This window comes from Streptopelia decaocto (genome assembly GCF_964273445.1).
Source record: "Streptopelia decaocto genome assembly, chromosome: 6".
NCBI classification, from domain to species: Eukaryota; Metazoa; Chordata; class Aves; order Columbiformes; family Columbidae; genus Streptopelia; species Streptopelia decaocto.
Genome location: NC_138660.1, coordinates 17,654,503 through 17,660,730, shown reverse-complemented (window position 1 = coordinate 17,660,730; position 6,228 = coordinate 17,654,503). Strand labels below are relative to the sequence as shown.

General features: G+C 40.6%; 1 long non-coding RNA gene across 2 annotated transcripts in view; it reads right to left on the bottom strand.

The window, feature by feature from the left end:
- The window catches only part of LOC309441290, a 38,728-nt gene that overhangs the window by 9,120 nt on the left and 23,380 nt on the right, over nt 1–6,228 (bottom strand). The window contains exon 1 of one of the 2 annotated variants that reach the window (XR_014184357.1): nt 250–371. The exons of the other annotated variant lie outside the window; for it this stretch is intronic. This is a non-coding gene — a long non-coding RNA (uncharacterized lncRNA). Of the gene's footprint in view, nt 1–249; nt 372–6,228 lie in introns of those variants that run through there. 2 annotated transcript variants of the gene reach the window in all.

Sequence of the window (6,228 nt, the reverse complement as noted above, 5' to 3'; positions counted from 1 at the left end):
AGGGGGAAGAGAAAAGGAAAGGCAGGGAAAGAGTTATGGAGTAATTAGGGGAACTGAGGAGACAGTGGTGTCCAAAAATGACAGCAGTATGTCAGGACGGGGAATGGTTCCTGTGAAAATGTGGTAAGGAAGAGATGACTTATCTGTCCATCTGGAGAAACATGGGTAATGACAACAGCACAGGAGGGTGATCTGGAGTGAAAGGAAAAGAATCAGGCAAGCATGAGCATCAGAGAAGTTATTACTCACTGTTAGAGAGACAGAACGGGGACCCGTGTGCCATGCTGCTCCTATTGGTGTGCCACCATGTGAGGCACAGGGAGGGAAAAGAAGGGAAGTAAACAACTTTGCTTTTAAGTCAACAATCCAAGATTCAATCCAGATCCCCTTTAGCTCCTTCTTAGCTCTGAATGGACAATTAAGTCTGACTTACCTGGCCATAGTGCAGATAACCTTGCAGCCTCATCAAAGAACAAGAAGTGTATTTAGGGAAGCTCTTTCAGCTGCTTTCTGATAGACTGAGGCTTTCATTCCCTCCCATGGCCTCTTCATGCCCTCTTCTAAGCTTGCCTTGCCCTCACATGGGTTCACATGGGCCCTCATGGGCTCAACAGTGTTTCTCTAATGTGGGCTAACAGCAGTCCATGGGAATTATTTATTACAAACTAGGTGAAATTAAAGTTCTCCTTTCCTTTGGGAAATATTTGTAGAGAGATCATTGTGTGGCATCTGTAGTTTTCAAGTATCCATATGCAGGATGAATTAGTCAAAAATCATTCCCTGACACTGTGTTTACACTGCAGTCTTCTTGGCAGAAAAGATTGTTTACTTATTTGGAGCAGTATAGCAAGACCTTTACCCTATTGTTTGCAAGCTTCAGCCAGCAGATGAGAAATAAAAAACTACTTCAAATTAATACTTTTACCAAGCTCATTTATGACTGAATTAAATTAAAAATTCAGAAACAAATGTCAGAATTAGCTTGCACTGTGCTTCATTATCACTGCTGTATTAAAATTTATGGTTTTAGGCCTGTCCACTTTGACCTATGTACCTCTCCATCAGCAGATGAGTTACTGAGTTACACAGACACTGAGATTCAGATAGAACTCCAGAAAATTGGCTCTGAACAATTTCTGTGGGTGGGCTTCTTTAGATAAAGGGCAGTGATGAATGCTCTGTTATATCAGACACAAAGATGTTTTCGTAGGAAAAAAAATTAGTCTGTTTTCTACATGGACAGACACATGAAGTCTCCTTACATTGTTTTTTAAGAAGAGCTCTGGGCTCGTATGTTATTTGTGAAAATGGTTCCAACTTTTTTCCTCATGGCTTTTGTATTTGAGAACCTAGGACTAACAGCAATGTTCTTTTCAGCCTTTAATGAAGAACTATGTTCCTAACAGAGGAGAATGCTGGAGTAAATAGTATCAAAGTAAGCAAAATATTTGCAGGTCAGCACGTTGGTTCTGTTTTTAAAGAAAATATGGGCTAGAAGCATTGCAGACAGCTTCACTGCAATCCACCTCTGGTAAAATAATTACAAAATACTCATAGTTACTCAATTAAAAATGCCAAAATTCAAAATAAATGTTATTCATAACAAATGGCTGAGCTAGCTGAATCCATGGTGTGACAGTGACAGCTATAATAAAAATCAGCAATGCTATGATGTTTTTTTTTCTTTTCAGAGAATTCATAATGTGTTTTTAATTAGAGGGAATCTAGTTTTCAAAAATCCTGGGATATTTCAGCGTAACCAGTTTGCTGCTGCCTGGTCCACTTACGGCAGCAGAAGTGAAGCATTAAAGGGGAGCCTGTGTCCCAGGGCCTCAAACCCCCAAAGTGGGGCATAGCTTCAATTCCAACATTGCAGGTTTTCCTGGGGAAAAGGTATCCCAAGAATAAAAATTGTTTACTAGACTGTAAATGAGAAGGTCTAACTAATGGTCCAGAACACAACGAACACTCAAATCTGAGGAAAGTTCAGGCTCAGAGCTGAACTGCAAAGAAATAAAAGAATTCTACTTTTTTTCCTCAAAACTGAAGGAGGGCAGGGATTCAATATTTTGTCTTAATCCTTGCTTAGATAAAATGGACTCCCAAGAGTTTGGCTTTAGTTCTAAATTAGCAGTAAAAGGGACAAAAAGAAGTGAGGAGAAGGGAGGTGATTTTTAACAAAGTTACTCCTAGCTGCCTTCCCAAAACCGTGTAGTGACATAGCAAGGTACATTATAAAGACTGAGTCAACTTGTTGGCTGCAAGATTTCCATCTGAAGGCAACTGACTTTTATTTGGATTTCTATGTTCCTGAAGCCAGCAGGACTGTTTCCTAAGACAGCACACGGGGTAAGGGGAATAACAAACATGAACTGTGCAGCTGTCTGCTCCTGAACGTTCCCCAGAGCACAGAGGCTTGCCTGACAACAGAAGGAGCAGCTGTAGAAATTATTTACACTCAAAAAATCAGTATTTCAGGAAATGCTAAGAGATTTACATTATAATACATAAACTAATTTGGAATAGGAAAAATCAAATAAGGCTTGATTCTAAATTTTAACCCATTGTCCTTGTTTTACTCTTCACAGTTTAAACTCTTCTTGGTCCACAGCTACAAGTCTTCTATGCCTACGTAAAAACCAAGGGGAAGCTTTTGACCTTAGACAGGTGTAGGACTCCAGGCTGGTGGTTCCCAAGCAAAGAAAATAGCAAAGTCAAATCAGAGTCTATATATCTTTGCTTAGGAAGTTCAGAGATAAAGTTTCCAAGTGAGAACTGATATCTTACAGTCTTACACAATGACTTTGATCCCAGTGACTGTTAGGCTATGATGGAGTTTGCACAAATGATGTTATTTTGTTAAGGTGCATAGATATACACACACACAAAGTGACAAAACTGTACCTAATAAATCACTTCAATAATAAAAGAATTAGAGAATATAACTAAGATCTTTTTCATAGGAGTGGTCCCATTTAGGTCAATGGTATGATTTGCTACAATAAGGGCTTAGAAGATCAAGTCTGTCTAACAACCATTTGTGCTTCTTAGGTTTTATCCTCAGATAAAATATTTCTCTAGGAACAGAAAGAAAATGCCACATTGACAGGTAACCCAACCTATTTCCAAACAGCATGCCAAGTTACTGACTGCTTGAGTGTGACATTTGACTGCAGTTGCTTTCACACTTTGATTTATTCTGCAACTCTCACCAGTGCCCTCTTTCCCCTGTGCAAATTCCTGCAGGCACATTGGCATGGAGACTGTCACACTGCTTGTCCTCTTGTCATTCAGCCAACACCCCAAGACTGACCCCAACCTAGGCTACCTTCTGTGTGGAAAAACATGGCAGGATGACCCTTACCACTGTAGCAGTTACTACAGCAGAAACCACAAAACTGTTAATTGTTACTGTGAAAATATATCCTTATTAAGACACCAAATGTTGAGCCTTCTGCAATAATTTTAAAGTTATGCCAAGTAACCTTCATTACAGTGTAATTTATTAAGTATAATAATAGCATTAATATTAATCAATTTTACAGATTGTCCCTAAGAAATGTTCAAAGGGAAACTAAGACCAGACTGCAGATTTTGGCATTTCCCAGTAGCCATAAGTAACAGGGTCTTTTTTAGGCAATAGTCTGTCCATATAATAGCAGTTTCACTGTAAGAATTTATAACCTGTTTCTGATCAAAGTATTGCAATATCATCCTGTACTTAAGGATTTTTGTCAGACACAATATGTCAAGCTTTATTTTAGTTTTACTTTTTAATAGTTTAACTTGCAACTCAGAGAGGCATTTTCTTAAAACCAAAGAGAAAACCCCTCCCTTTTGCAATGAGCAGCACAGACAGAAGAAAGTTTATCAGCAACATTAGCAAAAACATATCTAGGGTCATCATCACAGAATCTGGTGTGTTAGATATCTTTGCTAAAGAAAGTTTTCTCCAAGAACCTGTGCAGAGAATTAGATTTCTAGAAAAGGGTACCAAAGGGAACAGCTAAGAAATAAGATGCCCATAATGAGGCAAGGCTTAAGTACCTCTTTGGTTCTTTCCTCAGGGACTTCTCAGATGTGAACTTTCTCATGGAGTGGCCCATCTGATGCGGTGGGAGAGGATTTCAGAATAATCAGCAGATTCTTCTCAGAGCAAGAACTTCCTCACCGAGTGCTCCGAGCACCTGGAAACTGGCTGAGAGACATGTTCTCATTCTGCTAGAACATTTCAGCCTGGTCTGAACAGCAAAAGAGTCACTGAACCAGATAAAGAAGTATTTCCAACTTATTTGGTACACTGGGAAATGGTGATTCAGATACCCGTTTCAGAGTGGAGCGGAGAATGTCTAGGGAGACAAAATAACAGAGAGGTAAAGTAGTGAGGAGCCAACTCCAACCACTCAGGAGCTTCAGCATGAGTCAGGGCACCTAGAAGTTAGTTAGCTGATGGTCAGTGTTAAAGCCTGATCCAAAGGGACCACAAGGGAACAACAGAAGGACAGAGTTATCTGTGTAGATGTACTGTGAATCCTCATGCTCACATGAAACCTCATGTCTTGCAGGAGGGTTCCTGCTGCTTCCCATGGTGACTTAAAGGAAAAAGTTCATCAAGGAGAGTATGCGACCAAGGTGAGTCTAGAAGAAAAATACTTCATCATCCAGTGCAGATCCATTCAGACAACTCCAGCCAATGTGCCTACCAAGTTGTAAGATGAATGTGGGAAGAAATACAGTGAATAGTTTCTGGGTTAGGTGCAGTAGCACTATAACATCAGCATAGTATTTCACATAGCTTCTGATTAGCATAAATATGTTATCACAGAAAAGTGTTGCTGTAAATCTTCAGAATTTAGAATTGAAACATTCCTTCTGTTGCCTCCTATGAATGACGTGATGCAGAGCAGGGCCTGCTGTTGCAATGAGATAACTCAAATGCTGCGCACGCACACTGAAACTGAGCTTTCACTGTCACGTCTCTGTGGTACATGAGAAGGAAATAAACTACCAGGAAACGATAACATTGACTTTCAGAGGAATAAATGCAGCATAAAGCCATGAAGTTTTGCTAGAATTGGTTAAGCTGGTCCTAGAGCTGTGTGAAGCTTACAGCTCTGGTTTACCTATGCTTCAGCAAATTTCACCAGTAGGCTGGTTTGCTTTGCTTGATTTCCCAGCAATGAGTTTCAGATTTACATGTGTTGGAAAATCAGAGCTAGTGCTGAACCTAGGCAAATTTTGCACATCCCCTTTTCCCTTGCACATTATCAGCATGTGGTTAATCTCCTGCTGTCTCTGATAGTGTAGAGGAACAGTGGTATCATAAGCTCAGAATCATCACACAAAATGTTTCAAGAGAAACAAGGAAAAAATCCTAGCGCTGACTTCATATAATCTGCTGCCACAGCACTTCCAAGGTCATTTACCTGTGCCTAGAGGCAGAATACAAGAGTTTTTGTGGATGAAGGACTTGCATGGCTGGAGGGATCTTGAAAGCTGCAGATCTATGCCCTCCAGCCATGAGCTTCTCTTTGTAAATACACTGCTCCTATCTGCCAAAGAGCAGGCCAGGGAGCTGTTTGGGTGGGACAGAATCACCTGTACACAGAGCTGTGCCAGAGTAACAGAAGGTGCAATACAGTCTGCTTAGTTACATTGTTTTTTGCACACAAACACATGGAATCATTTAAATCAGTATTATGTTGGATCACATTGGGGCTGGATCAGGTGGAATTACCATCAATACCCGCTCATGCCATTGTACTGTTGTAACAGAGCTCTTTCAGCTTAACTCCCTGCAGCTTCTGTGTGTAAAGAACCTCTTCTCAGCAACTCCTGTTCTAGCCCTGCAGGCCAGAAATGTGACTGGAAGCTGTCACAAGCAGGACACGGTGGCTGGTGTAATGCACTGTTCTGACACAAGTGTCAAGTAGTTTCAGCATGTCTCCTGGAATAGTTTAGGGCTCCATGTGCAGTAATTAGCACAGCTATAGCCTGAAGTGGAGGCTTCTCCTTCCTCAACAAAGATTTTTGTTCCACCCATTCTTCATGTCCCCCACTCACAGCCCTGTAGGACCAAGAAAGTGCTTTTGGAAGAATGTTGCATCTTCCAGCAGTTGCCTGAGAACAAACATTGCAGTTACCAGCCTGCTACAGCAGCTTCAGTACGTAATAGCATTTCAAATCATCATGCTACTTTTTGTCAAATGACTATATCATACATTTTGC